Source organism: Lissotriton helveticus, chromosome 6 (assembly GCF_964261635.1).
Source record: "Lissotriton helveticus chromosome 6, aLisHel1.1, whole genome shotgun sequence".
Classification (NCBI taxonomy): domain Eukaryota; kingdom Metazoa; phylum Chordata; class Amphibia; order Caudata; family Salamandridae; genus Lissotriton; species Lissotriton helveticus.
The window spans coordinates 351,527,889-351,546,961 of NC_136067.1; positions in this window are offsets into that span (position 1 = coordinate 351,527,889).

Below are 19,073 nucleotides of genomic sequence, written 5' to 3' on the forward strand. Positions count from 1 at the left end.
AAATTATTAAGGTTTACTATTCAGCGCTTTCCCTGAGTCTATTTGGATTTGGAGTTGTAATAGTAAATTATTATGGTTTACTATCCGCAACAGCTTCAACAACACAACAACAGAGACCTCAGCCACTACGACCACCATCCGCACCAACTGCCTGCTCTCCTGGACCAACATCAATATCGACGACACCATCAAGATCATGAACACCATCTACTCCGGATCTCCGTCAGACCCTTGCCCACACCACATCTTCAACAAAGCCAGCACCTCCATCGCACCCCATCTCCAGAAGTCATCAACATCTCCTTCGAGACAGCAACCTTCCCGGAAAGCTGGAAGCACGCAGAGATAAACGCCTTACTCAAGAAACCCAAGGCAGACCCCAAGGACCTCATGAACTTCCGGCCCATCTCCCTGCTCCCGTTCCTGGCGAAGGTCATCGAGAAGACCGTCAACAAACAACTGACATGCTACCTCAATGAGAACAGCATCCTGGACCAGTCCCGGTCCAGCAACCACAGCACTAAAACTGCCCTCATTGCCACCCCGATGGCATCAGGACCCTGCCAGACAACGGAGAAACTGCTGCCCTTATCCTCCTGGACCTGTCAGCCGCCTTCATTATGGTCTGCCACCACTCGCTATGAACACGCCTCCACAACGCCGGGATACAAGAGAAGGCCCTGAACTGGACCACCTCCTTCCTCTCCGGCAAAAAACAGAGCATCCACCTCCCCCTTTCTGCTCCAAAACCATCGAGATCATCTGCGGCGTACCCCAGGGCTCATCCCTCAGCCCAACACTGTTCAATATCTACATGGCACCACTCGCCCACATAGCTCAACTGCACACCCTTAACATCATCTCCTATGCCGACGTCACCCAGCTGATACTCTCCCTCACCAAGGACCCCCACACCGCCAAAACCAACCTCCACAAAGGAATGAAGGCCGTCGCCAAATGGATGAGGAACAGCCGACTGAAGCTGAACTCGGACCAGACAGAGGTCCTCATCCTCGGACCCAACCCCTCCGCCTGGAACGATTCCTGGTGGCTGACCTCACTGGGAACAGCTCTAACACCCACCCACCTCGCACGCAACCTAGGGGTCATCCTCGAATCCACACTCTCCATGACTAAGCAGGTCAACGCCGTCTCTTCCTCCTGCTTCAACACCCTCCGAATGCTCCGCAAGATCTACAAGTGGATCCCCACCGAAACAAGAAGAACGGTTACCCAGGCCCTCGTCAGCAGCAGGTTGGACTACGGAAACGCTCTCTACGCAGGAGCCTCAGCCAAACTCCTGAATCGGCTTCAGCACATCCAGAATGCCTCTGCATGCCTGATCCTCGACATCCCCCGCTGCAGCCACATCACACCCACCCTGAGAGACCTGCACTGGCTCCTCATTAACAAGAGGATAACCTTCAAGCTCCCCACCCACGTACACAAGGCCCTCCACAACACCGGACCAGCGTACCTCAACAGATGACTCAGCTTCTACACCCCCACGCGCCAGCTCCACTGACCTCGCCCTCGCCACAGTCCCCCGCATCTGAAGAGTGACCTCCGGGGGCAGATCGTTCTCCCACCTCACCGCCAAGACCTGGAACACCCTCCCCATCCACCTACGACAGACCCAAGACCTGCTGACTTTCAGAGGACTCCTCAAGACCTGGCTTTTCGAGCAGTATCAGCTTCCCCCCAGCATCTTGAGACCCTCACAGGTAAGTAGTGTGCTTTACAAATGCTATGATTGATTGATTGATTGATTGATTCAGCGCTTTCCCTGAGTCTATTTGGATTTGGAGTTGGAATAGTAAATTATTATGGTTTACTATCTAGCGCTTTCCCTGAGTTTATTTGGATTTGGAACAGTAAATTATTATGGTTTACTATTCAACGCTTTCCCTCAGTTTAGTTGGATTTGGAGTTGGAATAGTAAATTATTATGCTTTACTATCCAGTGCTTTCCTTGAGTATAGTTGGGTTTGAAGTTGGAATAGTACATTATTATAGTCTACTATCCAGTGCTTTCCATGAGTTTATTTGGATTTGGAGTTGGAAGAGTAAATTATTATGGTTTACTATCCAGCGCTTTCCCTGAGTTTCAATGGATTTGGAGTTGGAATAGTATATGATTATGGTTTACTATCCAGTGCTTACCCTGAGTTTATTTGGATTTGGAGTTGGAGAAGTAAATTATTATTTTTTTTATAACATAGTTTTGTTGAGTATAGTTATTTTTGTTGTTAGGATGTTAATTGGGGGTTATTATTTAAAAAAAAAATTGATAGTTTATTTTATTTGGAGTTTTTTAAATAATTTTTTTACAATAAAAAGATTTTTAGTAAATGTATATGTATATAGTAATAAGTATAGAGATATATTAATATTTTTCCCTAACATTTATTTATGTGAAAACATATATATGTTCATTAACTATTAAATTCCTTTTATTTTATTTAAATATGAAAACGTAATTCAAATTTTGTATAGTATGAATATTTTATTATAAAACATAACATATTTGTAACATTCATTTTTTATGTGTACATTTTAAACAAATTATACATTTTTTTATACATACAATTCTTTTTAAACATTTTGGAAATATAGTAAATTTTTTGATAACATAGGGGGTCATTATGATGGCAGAAGGTCTGCCATCACCAGCTGTGCGGTGGCCGGCCTTCCGCCATTGGAACGCGATTTTCCCCCTTCACATTACGATGGTAGGGGATCCAGATTGCGACTGTGGCAGACGCAAAGACCCTCCGTGCCGGAACCGCCACAGGAAATTGTTCCAATTGCCTGGCAGAGCAGTCTGCATCCATAAAATGGTGGTGGTGCCGAGAAGGCACGGTCCGCCAAATCAGGATGCTGGCTTCAGCCAGTCTTTCCGTGACGGGTAAAACCCTATGGAAAGACTGGCGGGATTGGTTTTGGGGGCATGTTGTGGGCCCCCCTTGAATTTGGGGGGGTGTTTCTGCACTGGGGGTACCCATGGTACCCCTTACATTTCACTGCATCAAGTGGCAGGACCGTGTGGTGCCTGCCACGTAGTGCAGTGAAATGCACAGCATGCATTTTTAACATCGCAGCGGGTGCTGCAGTCAGCAGCACCCGCTGCAATATTAAAGTGCAAAATATGACCGCCATTGTGGCGGTTGCATCCTAATTGGGTATACGGGACTGTCACATGGATGGCTGGCTGGCCCGATTCCCACCATCCCTACCACCGTAATGACTGCCGTAGTCATGGAATGGTAAAGCAAAGAATTTTCATTTTTTTTATAATAAACAGTTTCATTGATATGGTTTATTTTTTTGTACACATAAACATTTTTATACATTTTTTTAACATTTAACACATTTTAATTTTTTTTTTAATTAATTAACATGTATGTGACAAAGTTTTTTTATTATTTAATTTATTGAATATTATTTCTATTAAAACAATCTTTAATATGTAAAATAAATTGCAATACTTGTAATTGAATTTTTTTAACAAACATTTATTTTTTTATATTTTTTGTATATTTACATTGCATGAAATACACATGTTTTTTAATATGCATTAAATATTATATTTCAGAATTTTTAATCATATAACAGTTAATGTATATATATATATATATATTTTATTTATTGAAAACATTAGGAAAAATAATTGTAATACATAAAGTTGCATACATTATTTGTAATATTTTTTTCTATATTTAGCATTGTTTCCTATTGGGAGTTAGGGCACCATTACGATCGCCACCGTAACAGGATGCTGGGCCGCCCGCCAGGGGTGCGGCGGTCACGCTGTGCCGATTACGATGTGCCCGCAACACTGGCGGGCGCATCACGAATATTTTACAAAGCTCTGGGCGGTAGTGCAAGCAGCACCCGCCGCAATGTAAAAACTGCATGGGTTGCCTTTGCATGCACAACGTGATAGGCACCGCATGGTGCCTGCCACCTTGTGCATGCCAATGCCGGGGGTAGCATGGGTACCCCCCAAGTGCAGCCACCCACTCCCCCTACCCCCTAGGGGCCCGCAACAGGCTCCCAAATAAAAGACAGCATGCCTTTCCATGGTGAAGTCTCCGCCATGGAAAGGCAATTCACCGTCATCATCCTAATATGGATGGAGGTGTCTGCAAGGCACCGCCACCATATTGCTTGCCTTTTCCGCCCGGTAGGCAATCGAGCGGATTGCCTACCGGTGGAAAACCGGCGGACGGTATTTCCGTCTTCCTGGGTCTCCACCACAATCGTAATATGTTGGGGGTAAATGTTAGGCGGGCGGTGGCGATCCACCCACCATCCTAATGGGCACCTATGTCTTCTTTTGTTTCTATCGGTTTTGTTTTTAGGTCATTTTGCCAGACAGAACCTCGAGGTTGGGAGCTGCTTTTCATCTGGATTTTATATACTTTTAAGTTAGTTTTAGGGTAGGGTAGTAGTAGTGTAAATTGATTTGTTAAGGTGTTGTTTGATGGTATTGGTGTAGGTAGGTGTTTAGTGTTATATATGTTGGATGTAGTGTTGGAAATCATTAGTGTGTTATGTAGTGTTAGTTATCTGTTTATTAAATGTATTGTTGTGTTTTAATTTTGGTAGTGATGCTGGTGGGTTTGTATTTGTGTTGTGGGTGGGCGTTGTTTACTTTTTTATCTACATGTATTGGATTTTCAGACCAACGTGTTTTTTTTTTTAAAGGAATATGTTATCCTTGTTCGTTAACAAGTTTAGTGACATTTCCTTTTTTTTCTGGGTTGTTGAAGCGCTTTTTAATACACTATTTTCATTGAATTTAATTTTTACAGATGTATTTTTCAATTTTTTGGGGGCTTTTAAAATAATTGGATTCTATTTTTTTTGTTTGCTGAGGATTTTATAACTTTTAAGGATATTCTACTGCTACTGTGAGTATTATTTTTATGTACTATGAGTGGAAAAGGTATCTATTAATTATTGTTTATTTTTTATTTAATATTTATTTTGTCATATGATTTTTGGATATATTCCAAATTTTATGATATAAATCTAAAAAAAAAAATTATGTTTTTATGTTTTGTAGTTGGAATTTTTAAATAATGTTTAGGGCCTAGTATGTTGGCGGGCGGTTCGTCACCACCGGGCCGGTGGTGGCAATCCACCCACCATCTGTACCTGATTTACCCCCGCCATATTAGTGTGGCGGGTGTCCCGCTTCAGATGAAAAGACCATCCGCCACTTTCCCGCCAGCAGGCAATCGCTACTATTGCCTGCCGTGCGGATCTGGGGCATAATATGGTGGCAGTGCCGAGCAGGCACCGCCATCCATATTATGATGTGCAAATTTAAAGGCCTTGCTACTGCAGTGATGCCACCATGGAAATGCCGGCGGAAATTGCTTTGGGGGCCATTACAGGCCCCGGAGGCATGGGGGGTGGGCTGCACTTGGGGGGTACCTAGGGCGCCCCCTACATTGCCATACACAAGGTGACAGGCCCCGGGCGGAGCCTGTCACATTGTGTATGGCAATGCAAACCATGTACTTTTAACATTTTGGACTGTGCTGCACTCAGCAGCACCATCCGCAATGTTAAAGGCAAGAATGCGCCCGCCAGTGTGGCGGGCGGGCGCATCCTAATTGGCCTTGTGGGACCGCCGTACCTCTGACGGTCGGTCCCATTTTCCATTACAGTGGTGGGTGGACAAAGTCTGCCCGCCATCGTACCTGGGCCCTTAGTATTTTGTTTAGTTTAAAGAATTGATTTTGCTTTCAAATCTAGGTATACTCGACCTTGTGTAGTTGGATATAATTTAGGGGCTCATTAGGATGGCGGGCGCCTGCCATCCCTGCGGGTTGTGGACTGGCCGCTAGACATGCAGAGGTCCCGCACCGCAAATTAGGATGTGACTGCCACCATGGCAGTCGCATTCTGCAATTCAACATTGCGGCTGGTGCTTCTGACAGCAGCACCTGCTGCGTTGTTAAAATTGCATGTCTAGCATTTCCCTATACCACATGGCAGTCACCCCACAGTCCCTACCACCTGGTGCAGCAAAATGGTACCGCCCAAGTGCACCCCATCTCCCCCAGACACAAGGGGGGAACGTGCGGTGCCTGTCACCTTGAGCATGGCAATGTAGGGGGATACTATAGGTACCTCCCCAAGTGCAGCCACCTATCCCCCACCCCTCTGGGGTCCTGCAACGGGCCCCCAAAGCAATTCCCACCAGCCCTTCCATGGTGGCATCCCTGCCATTTAAAGGACTGAACCGCCAGTCATTATAATATGGATAGTGGTGCCTTCCAGGCAGTGCCGCCATATTATTCCCGAGTTCTGCCCGGCTGGCAAACGTGACGATTGCAGACCAGCGGAAAAGTAGCAGACAGAATTTCCGTCCTCCGCGGTCCCCCCCGCCATGGTAATATGGAGGGGGTAAATGTGGTTATGATGACGGACGGATCCCCTTTTGAGATGAAATGAACTTTGCTCCTTCAGTCATTTTTAGGGTATATCTGTAAATATATATATATATTTATGTTGAATAATTATGCAATGATAAATATTAAACATGCTAGTATAATGAATTTTATATACAATATACTTAGTGTTGCTTTACTTTTGTTGATGATATGTATTGATGATCTGTGTTTATTCACTGTTATATTATCTGTTGGTATGAAAGCAAAATGTTTTTGTTATTATGAATTTATATAATATTTTTATTAAATTGTATCTTTTTATCTTTAATAGGAAAAAAATATACTCACTAGTTGTTGTTGGTGACTTTAATTTCGTGGATGTTGTTTGTTGGTGCAGTTTGTAGAAGCTGAGAGGAGAAAAGAATGTATTAGTTAAATTTTTTTTTCATTGTTGTTATTTTGTTCTATTTGTTAGTTATTTTGTATACTTACTTTGTTTGATTTTTTCCTTATTGTAGATTTTGTCGTTTTCTTCTAAGTTGTGTTTTGTAACTTTTTTGGTGGAGATATATTGAAGAGTAAGGGGCCTATTGTGATGGCCCGCCCGCTTCCATAATGGTAAACAGGATCGACTGCCAGAGGTGCGGCGGTCCTGCTATGGCAATTAGGATGCGACCCCCACCCTGGCGGTCGCATCCAGCACATTTTACATTGAGGCAGGTGGTGCTGTCAGCAGCACCCGCCACAATGCAAAATATGCATGTTGTGCATTGGCATGCACAACGTGACAGGCACCGCGCGGAGCCTGCCACCTTGTGCATGCCAATGAAGGGGGGGTACCATGGGCATCCCCTAAGTGCAGGCATCCACTCCCCCACCCTCTCGGGGGCCTGCAATGGGGCCCCAAAGGCATTCTCTGCATGCCTTTCATTGGCTGGGTCTCCGCCATGGAAAGGCATGTCACTGCAGGCATGCTAATATGGATTTCAGTGCCTGCAAGGCACCACCACCATATTGGCTGCCTTTTCCGCCCAGCCGGCATTGCGACCGGAGGAAAAGCGGCGGCGGTCTTTCCGTCTGCCGTGGTGTCCCTTGCCATACTAATATGGCGGAGGGTGAAAAAGGATATTTGGCGGGCGGATTGCCACCACAGGCCCTGCAGTGGCGGTCCGCCAGATGTCCTAATAGGCCCCTAAGTTGTGAAGTAAAAAGCAGAAATGTTAAATTATTAGTTTGTTACATTATTTACAACATTTATGAACATGTTTAAAGTTAAAGAAATGCAATCTAAGAGTTGTAATTTTGTTTCTATATAGTATTTTCTTAAAAAAGTGATATTTATACAGAATTTGTAATAGGGATTATAATATTTGTTAAATTTTTTCTATGGGTGTAGAGGTTCATATTAATTCATTAGAAACAAATCCTGGCTTGAAAGTATTTTGCTATTGCTTTTTCAGTCAATGTATTTTAAAAGCATTTCCATTTGTTATTAATGAGGCTTTTTTGATAACTGCATTGTTTGTGAACCTTAATAACATTTATGCATGTGATCATTACATTATATTTTAAACATTTTGTAATACAAAATATATACTTAATAATTTTCTTTGATGTAGCTGTTTTTGTTGGTGTTGATGTTTAGTGGAATTTTGTGGCAGCTGTAAAGAGAAAAACATTTGTTAGCTATGCTTAGTATTTATATTACATTTTAAAAATTACAATGAATTTAGTTTATTTTTAGGTTGATTTATATATTTAGACACTTTTTCCGGTATGCATAAACCCCTGGGCATTGCCAGGCCTGATGCCAGAAACCTGCTCCTTCCAGACCACATCTATGACAGCTGGAGGTCTCTGCTAGACTGTAACGGAACTGGCATTCGGGGGTACAATATGCCCTATGTAAGAATTTGAAATGTATGAGTCTGTCTCTGCCATTAAGAGAGACCGAACGGGTACGGGCACAGCAGGAGGACCACTCTTTGTTACTTAGGGGAGTGCCCAAGTCACGCTGCCACTCCAACCTCACTCTCATGTTTTCAGATTTACGTGTGTAATGATTCCCATGTCGCTAACACTTCATCTTTAAAAAAATCTCCCATTGTGCATATGCCTATGAAGTTTAATGCCTAACTTACTCCCTCTTCCTGACCCAGTGGAAACCACATGCATCAATGTAATGGCATTTCTGGTGTATATAAAAAAGGCTACCGCCTGCATGTGTAATAAAGTTTGCCATGCCTGCACTGTGACAGCTGTGGAGTAAAAAACTCGTAATTTTGTAGATGCCAACTGAGTAAGAGTCTGCGTAAGTCTCAGAGGGTCTGCTGCATTTCTTACCAGGGCCAAGAAGGGCAGATCGTACGGCCCATGTATCAAATAGTGCGCAAACACACTATTCGCAGCCCTATAGTATTTCTCCAGGTCAGGGGCCCATAATCCACCAAAATCATATGGGAGGGGACGTGAATTCCATTGTATGCAAGACTGCTTACCGGCCTATGCTAGCCTTATTAATTGTATGCGCCAGCCATGAAACATGTGTTTTGGTAGTGGTATGGGAATGTTCTCAAATAAAAACAGGAATCTTGGTAATATGACCATCTTCATAATGGAGATTCTCCCCATCAATGAGAGCAGGAGTTTCATCCACTTATCTATGTTTTCTATGGGCCTCTGTGTGGCCTTGCCATAGTTTTCCAGCAAAACTATCACTGGATCTGTGTGGAATTGGATACCCAAGTAACGTACCGCATCTGTGGTCCAATGCAGGGGGAATTCCATGAGTGGTTCCACTGTGCATGGAGTAAGGGGGAATATAATAGACTTATTTTATTTCATATGTAACCCTGAATGATCACCAAACTGTACGACTTCTCGCAATATTGGTGACAGATGCACCTCTGGTTCACTTACATACAATAACGTATCATCAGTGTAAGCCGAGATATTCCGCGTGTATTCTGGGAAATTCATACCTCTGTGTGCGTGATACTCGCAGGTTGGCTCAGCAACTATGGCATAAAATAGTGGGGATAGCAGGCTGCCCTGTCTTGTCCTGTAGTGTAGTTCCTATATTCCCAATAGGCTCTGTGCATTGGAATAGTGTATCTTGTAGTTTAGACATAGGACTGTAGTCGACTAGGTCTCTACTGAATATACTAGACTTAATTGTGAGTGTGCCAGCTAGCTCAGAGGTCACTAGAGACTTTCTCGAATGAACAAGAAGGGATTAGTTTCTGACAACCGCTTAAAACATGACAACTTTGTTCCCCAAGAATAAGAAATATATCTCTAGAGTCGCGGAAACAATAGATAGTTATTTCATTCAGTCAATCATGCATGCTTCGTTTCACCACAGGTGCAGAGAAGTATAGAGAGACATGCGTTTTCAATATAATATATTCTTTCTCGAGCATGAGAAATGTACTGCTGCAATCATAATACTTGCTGTAAAGTACAATGCGTACAGTACGAAGAGTATTATAAAATAATACTGTAAATGCATGATATGGTTTCTAAGCCATAAAATACCTAAAATACATAAAATACAAACAGTGATAAATAATGACTAAAAGTACTCAAGCGTTGCTTCTAAAATACGCCTACCCCGGTGTACTTAACCTAGGTCTAGTATAAGGGAAGAAGTAAGTGAGGTGTAGCTTAGTTTCCGTATTCTTTTGCCAAGAATCTAATCCAAGAATTCTCCTAGGGTCTAATCAGCTCCCTACCTTGGTTTTAGAATGTAGGAGGTCTGGTATCTCTCTCTCAGCACTCGATTTCCCAGCAACCCGCAAGGGTAGCCTGGAAACACTGGAGCTGGATTTCTCGGCAGGAGAAAGTACAGCGTCTCTCGGTGCGTCAGCTGTAGGGTCGGCTGCCTTCGGCACTTGCTGCAGCAGGGCGCGTCGGGCAAGTAGATAGTCGAACTGCTCCAAACCACCGTGTGTTTGTTTGGACAAGTGTGGGCATATTTATACCTTGAAGGTGCCGAGTTTGACGTAAGATTGGACATAATAACGTCATTAGAGACTTAATTCTCTGAAAACTCCATGAGTTCTTGGATAAATTAATATTCATGCAGGGGGAAGTCCCTGACAGCTGAAGGCATCAAACTTCCTGCAATGCAATGTGGCAAAAACGGAGGTGATGCTATTCGGTGAGGCAAAGCTCCTATGGTCCCCAGACTGGTGGCCGCAAGACCTTGGCCCAGTCCCGGAGCCGAAGCAGGTGGTAAAAAATCTCGGTGTGCGTCTGGACCAGGAGCTCTCTCTAAAACAAAACAGCAATCAAGTGGTGGGCTCATGCTTCCATGTTATTGCTATGCTGAGGAAGGTCTTCCCCTTGCTCCCTGACTCAACTAGGAGAACGTTAGTGCAGGCCCTTATATTGAGTCGACTGGATTACTGCAATGGGATGCTCCTATCAGTAAACGAGGGAGTTATTGCGAGATTGCAGGTAGTCCAGAACACGGCGGCCCGTCTTGTTCTAAATCAGCCCCCCCGTACACCATCGAAGCCTCTTCTGAACACCCTACATTGGCTTCCCGTCAAACAAAGGGTGAAATACAAGATAGGGTGCACCATACATAGAAGTCTCCAGAACAAAGGCCCAGAGTATCTGAACAATAGATTCTCTCTCTATAAACCTGTTCGATCCTTGAGATCCAGTGAACAAGGCCTTTTACAAGTTCCAAGAGCCAGAAAAACCAGACAAGGTGGAAGAGCTCTGTCCATCGCTGGACCAAGATTGTGGAACAGCCTCCCTCTCTCCTTGAGACTTTGTCAGGAATATCTCCCTTTTAGGAAACAGTTAAAAACCTTCTTATTTCCTAACTAATGACATCTGCTTACCAACTGTTACATGCTGAAAGGTTCTCAAAGGCGCGGAGATACTCCTTCGGGAGATGATCCTAGCGCGATACAAACCCGCAAATAAATAAATAAATAAATAAAATAAATAAGGCGGGTTTTTCCAAGAAATCGTTGTAGATTTTCGGAACTAGTGGAAGTAGCCAAGCCGTATTAGGACTACTTGAGCTATGTCTTAATATGGTTATGATTTCTATGCCTATATTAGGATACGATATTTTATACCTATAGAAGGGCATGAATCGGGAAAATTACACTAGCGTCCTAAAACGCTATACAACACCCACTCCACGTATCATGTCTAATATTACTAAATCTATAAGCATTAAAAACATACTAAAGCATGTGGTCATAATACCACCCAAAATACATGAAATGCATTAAACATGGTTTATCCACATACATGATTATTTGTCATGCAAGCATTTTACAAGCAATAGCTGTCATTAAAGAATGCTATCTAAATGAATTATGAAATGACATTTATGAAATGGCTCTAAATTTACAGAAGAAAAAAAATCGAGACCATTCCATAGCATAATATATAAAATGCCAAATATTGTCCATAGGAAGTATCAAATTAATTTCTTGTTCTCTAAGAATAGTTCTACTTTAAGCAGATTACTTTGTGCCAAGGAAAATGTTCTATTTGGAAAAGGGAAAAAACATTTTTAAATGTAGATTTGCCGAAACATACAGTTCCCAAGTTAGAGGGTTTGTTTTGAAAAACCGAAGGCCGAATTTCAGAGTTCATGGAACGCTGTGTGCACTTTCAAAAGTTATTCTCGGTGTCGGGAGAAAACATCAAATCATCTAAGCTGGCAAAAAAAACGTCTACCACAGTTGGTGAAAGTTGAACTACTTCATCAAGTAGATCAAATGTGCATAGATGTGAAGCATCGCCGTCAGTGTCATTCGCATTAGCAATGTTCAATGTAGATGGTACCTGTGTGCCTGTTGTTCCACGTACCTCACCAATAGCTGAATTCGCTGGTGAGATCTCAATGAATACCGTCATCAGGATGGCAGCCGTTGGGGGCAACACGATGTATGAGTCGTTACAGGACCCAGCAAAGTGTCAACATCCGTTGGCAGTGCTGATGGAAGTGTAAGACAGATGTCTAACACGCATTCTTCTCCGCAAAGCAGGCATCGTAGAACAGGTAAGATGCAATCTTGCCAGATTGGTCTGAATGAAAGGAACCAAGTGGTATTCAGATCTCTTAAACGAGCCAAGCCAAGAATCTGTGTAATTCTTTCACGATACCACATGGCCAGGAGAGCCCGTTCCATTGTAGTCTGGGTATCGTTGGTGACTGGACTTGCCATATCGGAGCAGGAGAAACAAAAATAGAATTCCTGCTACGAGTCCCAAAATGAGAGGCAGACTGCCGAACACAGAGTGCACGAAATTTGGAAAATAACGAGAACTGCTTCAACTGGTGTTAATAGTCCCGAAAAGATCGTCTTAAATACATGTGCGATGCCACTGGTATCAGACATGTTTAAGATTTGACCTAACATTTCTGCGAAATGTACTGGGCAGTTTGTTGATAATAATGCATGTATCTCTGCAGAAAGTCCTTGCAACTTGCAGATCATACGTTTCTCTAGACGAGGTCAGTGGCACCGTTTTTTGTAAAAGAATGGCTTTCATTCTGCTTAAAGTATCGATTTGTATAGAAGAGATATTGAGTGAAGGCCATACCGCCGTCTCCCCGTCTGTCTTGCTTTTCGGATACAATACTTGCATACAACAAGTGACCCTGGCCGACACACTAACTAGATAGGTTTTTCCTGGCAACATGCCACAACAGCTGTGATCATTGAGCATAACGTAGCTACCATTGGAAAGCTGCCTGAAAATCGGGTCTATCACTGCTGCTGGACTACCGTGCAAGTGGCAAGAAAGATTTTTTAAAGAACCTTCGCAGGCTCCATGTAAATTAATACCTTCACATGAAAGTGTACCACTTAGTGAGTTTCTACAATTTATTGTACTAAGAAATACCTCCATTCCCCACTCCAACATTTGTGTGTGTATGGTAAAGTCCAGGTTGACTTAATGTATCCTTTACCCAACCTTTCATACAGGCCTGCTGGTATATGCCGTAGACAATACTGAAATTGGAAAATCGTCACTGGTATCGTGATGGTGCCACGTATTATCCATTCTACGACAGGCTTCTCAGAAAACTGTTAATGGTAATCTTTCCAGTTTTTCAATGCTCAGCACTGTATAGTCTGCTCCTCTTTGTGCCAAAGAGATTTGTTAATCTGTAAGGTTAAAGACAGTGACGTGGTATTGATTAGACGCCATGGCGCGTAGCCTGAACGGTGATTTTGAAACGTCCAGCCTAGCAGCATTATAGAACGTAATTGAGACTGGCCATGTTGTAACATTAGCAAATCCTGTTCTATTATGTCAGATGATACAATGCTGTCCAAAGAATAAATTCTGGAGGACAGAGTCGTTAACCCATTGTCCACTACAGAGAGTGCTGTCTCTAAATGAATTCGATCAATTTCACGTATTTTTTCTACAGTTTCCATTTGTGTTATTTTCCAAGCTTCGTTGTACGCTGCGTATATACCGGCGTATATGAAACGTTTTTGACGTTGTTTACGAGGCCCAAGTAAGAAGTCTCGTAAGTCAACGCCTTCTTTAAGTGAAGTCAAGTGTTGTTTAATTTCTGGAAGTGTGAATTTCTGTAGCCAGTCAAGGCATAGTTTTCCTGCACTGTATGTTGTTCCTATCCCTGGATGTTGTCTCTGGGAATATCTCACATCTGGCCTATTCATTTTGAACCCTTCTGTTCTGTTCATGAATCTATCTTGACAGTTGTTTGTGTCTATGGGCCAGATTAACCATTGTTTCCAATCAGGATTGGTTCTGTTGTGTTTCTAAAATCTGTTTCACGTCTACCTCCTCATCCGAAGTGTTATTACTGTCAGGGGTGGGCTTAGGTATGGACGGTTTGTTTAAATCGTTTATCTTAGCTAAGCCAACACAAGATGTTTTTTGTACAGTGTCATTTAAAAACATTATTTGTTCTGGGATAATGGAGGCTCTGAATAAGGCTTCTAAACCTTGCACCTGCCAGTCTTTTGTGCCCCAAACAGTTTTTGTCTCAATGTTGTCTTTCCGAAAGTTAAAACCTAATGTAGACAGCTGAGCATAAACGTTCGCAGAATAAATTTGTTTAGTATTGGTCAGCATGTTTTTCATTCCTGTCTTATTCACATTTTTTAAATAAAATGTTTCTGGATTTGTGACATTAAAACCTAAGAAGTATTGAAACTTTTCATAAAATGTTTTAGAGCTGCCCTTTGGCGGCGTTGGACAATGTTCCCATTGATTGTAAGTAAAAATATTTCTAGGGTTTGCAGATTTGTGCAAGTAATGGTGACCATAATGATTAAAACAATACATTTGTTCATAATCTGATGAACCTTCTAAGTATTCATGTTTAGTGAATTTAGCTGACATTTCTAAGTCTGACATCATATTATTAACAGTTTCAAAGGCCCAGATTCATCAAACAAAAATCCGCTTGCAAAGGGGCAGATTCTCAGAATCTGCCCCTTTGCGAACGGTATTTTTGCATTTGGGATGCATCATCCCAAATGCAAAAATAGCAATTTTAGAAATCGCTAAATTGCGATTATTTGCATTTAAGGAATCTCAAATTGAGATTCCTTAAATGCAATGCATGACAGTTTTTAAAATAGCGAATTCGCTAATAGGGCACGCAAATTAACATGAAGTACAACTTCATGGTAATTTGCAAAAACTTTGAAAAATGCACTAAAGTGCATTTTTCAAAGTTTCATGTTGCGCACACACATGCCCTAAGGGCATGTGTGTGCGCAACATATGTGCACATATCAATTTCAGGGGTGCAACAGGGTGTCCTTTGGAAACCCCTGCACCCTTGAAATCGCAATCTCAATTTTCAAATCACTAATTGAGATTCGCAAATTGAGATTGTCTTCCCATTCATTCCTATGGGCCTATAGGCCCATAGGAATGGATGGGGAGGTATTTCTTAATTGCGACTCGCAATTTGCGACTCGCAATTAAGGAATTCTAAGAAATCGTTATTTTTTAAGTGATTTTTTGATGCATTCCATTTTGCTATTCCTTAATAGCGAATCAGTATTTTTCACTGTTAAGGAATCGCAAATTGGGTTGTTGATGCATCTGGGGGAAAGTCCCAATCATCAGAAAAAGTGCTTGATGAAACAAAATCACTCAAAGAAACCTTAAACTGGTGTAGAATTTTCAACAATTCCACCGGGCCATAAATGTCATAATCAGTTGTGTCCCATGCTATACCACCAGGTATAGGAATGGCTGTGATGTTCACTGATGACAGGTCTCTTCGCTCACGATGAGATGACTTGTAAGGTTGTAGGAGCAAGTTGATGTTCTTACTTGCTGTGTCCATGGTACTGTATTTTCCATATATCATTTGTCCCAAACCTAAAACAAGAATGAGCCATAGCAGCAGAAAAAGTACACCTAATCCTATCCAAAATTCAACCCATGGTGAAACCAGATATGTTTTCTCAAGTTGATGAAAGAGTTCTGTTATTTTTTCTTTAAAATGTTTATTTGCTGGCGTTATTTCTGGATCACTGGGATCCTCAGAAAAGTTATCAAAGTTAATAAAATAGCCAGAGGCAGTTCTGTCAATAGTTGGTATCGCATCCGGATTCTTTGAATTCTCTGGAGTTGCTTCCTCCTTTGACATGTTTGTATAGTCAGATGCTACATCATTGTAGACAGGAGTGTCTTGACGAACTGATATTTGGGTATCAAGAGGGACGAGTTCCATGGCTGTGTTGCAAAGTCCTTTTTTTCTCACTGCAGGTTTATCAAAGGTGATAAGTCTTTCAGTTTGAACCTCTTGAATAGTAGCCAGATTTGGTTGTCTGCTACTTCTTGGGAGTCCACTGGGCCTACTACTTATTATCGGCCACATGATGTGATTTTACCAGGTCAATTGGTACTGTTCTGTTCTCCCTTTTTCTAGCAAGCGGCGGTAGTAACACTGATCTTGTTTTTTCAAGAATTGCTAAAACAGGTACTGCTTTTCTATAAGAAGGCCCAAATTCCTTCTTTGCCGCAATCTTTTCCCTGACTTGATCCCCAATCTTTGGAATCCAGACAGGCCTTGCTGGGACAGGTGGGTTTTCTTCAGAGGTCGATGGGCTTTGTGTTGTGTTACTCAGGCTTCTTCTCGTTTTGTTTAAGTCCGGTAAAACAGCCAAACTGTCTTTGATATCAAATGGTTTCTGTTCCACCACTGAAGTTTGACAATCAAGATCCTGGATTAGCATTCTAGTACCAAATAATAATTCATATGGAGTGATTCCCCCCAGAGAATTTCTTGGCAGATTATTAAGACTATGTTGGACACTATTTAGATGTTTAACCCACCCGTCACCTGAACCTAATACCATAGCTGTTATAGATTGCTTTATGTCACGTTTTTTTCTTTCCACTACCGCATTTCCCTCAGGATGGAAGGGACTCGAAAACTGCGAAAACTGCAATGCAACACCCAAGCTGGCCATGGCCTCTTGTAAGCTCGAGAGCTAAACGCAGGACACTGGTCAAAATGTAACATGCCGATTGCGTATGTTCCGATAAAGACTCGCAAATCTTTTATAACAGTTCTGGCGTCAGCCGAGCGCTGGGGCCACATCTAAATAAATCTTGTCTTAATATTTGTGGGACCTCATTCGTCTATAATGACGTCTGCGTGTAGATAGTCTAATGCTGTCTAACAATGGTGTCTGTACTGGGCTGGCTACACTGTAGTCAGGAATCTGTTTGTTTTCAAAGCTATGGTCCTCGTGACAGATATCACAGTTAATTCCAAATTTGTAGACTTGGACGCTCATTCCTGGCAACCAGTACCTCTTTTCTAACTCTATTAGAGACATTAAGATCCCTTGATATATCAGACCCTGTCCCATATGTGCCTCGTGAACCAAAGCACCTCTCTCATTCCTGTTTGGAAATACTCTATCCCCCACTCCAGGGATTCAAGCAAATGGAACTGAGTTTGCATCAATTATGTATGTATTACTGAGTGGATAATTCAGTGGTAATGCTGCATAGTTTCCTTTCATTGAGGAGTTGACTGCTAGCATTGTTTCACCGTCTATTTTCGTTTTTGAACGAGTGATTGCAGCTACGGAAGCCGTTTGCACAGCTGCCTTCGCGGCCTCATCAGCCAATGAATTCCCTGCAACGTGAACTCCATCACGCTGATGACTCAGTGTATGAATCACGTGAGTCTTTTTTAGTTCTTTTTGCAAAAGAACTACTTGTTCCCATAGCAGTTTATGCTTAATTGTGCCACCTTTAGCGTCTTTGAAGCCGTTCTGAACCCAGTTCTGCAAGTATTCATTGTAAGATTGGACGCAGTAATACGAATCGCACACTATGAGTGTGGGGAATTCGCGATCGGTATTTTCAAGCGCCATCTTGAAAGCCTGTAGTTCAGCTCGCTGAGCTGTACAGTCTCCGAGTGATTGAGTTTTAGTGACCATTGGTCTAAATTTACCTTCACGCCAGCGACCTTTAACAATCGCGAACGCAGCACTGTAGGCTTGGTTACCCCCAATTGCGGGCTATGCTGAGCCGTCTGTATATATTATACAGACGTAATGTTCGAGTGGCAGAATTTCAGTCGGCAGAGGACATTCTAATTCATATTGTAGGAATTCTTGTGTTTTTAAATACGGGTCAAAATGTATTCAATGTCTGTTGCGGCAAGAGAATTAACCCATTGTATCCATCTTGGATGTAGAGCTTTAGCATTTGGAATGCTTGCCTTTGTCACTGCCTCTAAGGCAGGTACAGGTGTAACGATTTTAATGCGTTTACCCTGTGCGAGGGTTCTTTCTTTTGCTACAGCAGTCTGAACCGCTGTCAGTATCTTTTCTGTTGAAGTGAATTTCATTTCAGCTTGCGTGTACAAGTGTGACTTGTATGCTATTGGTACCGTCTCACCTTCGTTAAAGGTTAGGTATGGGAATCCGCATCTCCCTGGGATGATTCGGATCACTAGGTTGTGCACATTGTCGCGTGTTTGTAACTGTGTTTTTACTAACATGTCTGTTTGCACTGAACGCAAAATTTCTGTGTGTTTTTGTGTCCAATTAGTAGGTTTGAAATCAGGTTTGATTGGTTTGTAGAGAGGTTTAACCCTTTCTGCGTAGTTTAGAACATAAGTTCTTCCAAAATTCAGGAAACCTAGAATTGACTGTAAGTTTTTCAGCGTTTTTGGAGGTTGGAGCAGCGCACATTTCTCTAAGAAGTTTGCTGCTAGGCTTTTTCCTTCACTTGATAACTCATATCCCAAGAATAGGACGTTGAGGTGGGCAATTCGTGATTTCTTAAAATTGAATTTATACCCTTCAGAAGCGAACCCCAGTATTATGGTGTTCACTCTATTCAAGTGCACGTCCAAATCATCGTCTGTAAGATAGATGTCATCGACATAGGATAATGCCTCATCATCGTACGTTTGTAGTAACTCTGTTACTCTGACTGAAAATAACCCTGGACTATTCTTGAATCCCTGAAGGGAGACGGCAAAATTGTCGCTGTGTCCCCATTATTGAGAAAGCGGTCAAAAATCTGCTTTCAGGTGCAATGTTTTGACAAAAGAAAGCATTTGAGATATCTAATGTGGTTTTATATTTTTACGCACAATGTTATTCATCAGTGCTGCACTATGTGCATTTTGTACTGCAAATGTTTTGCAAC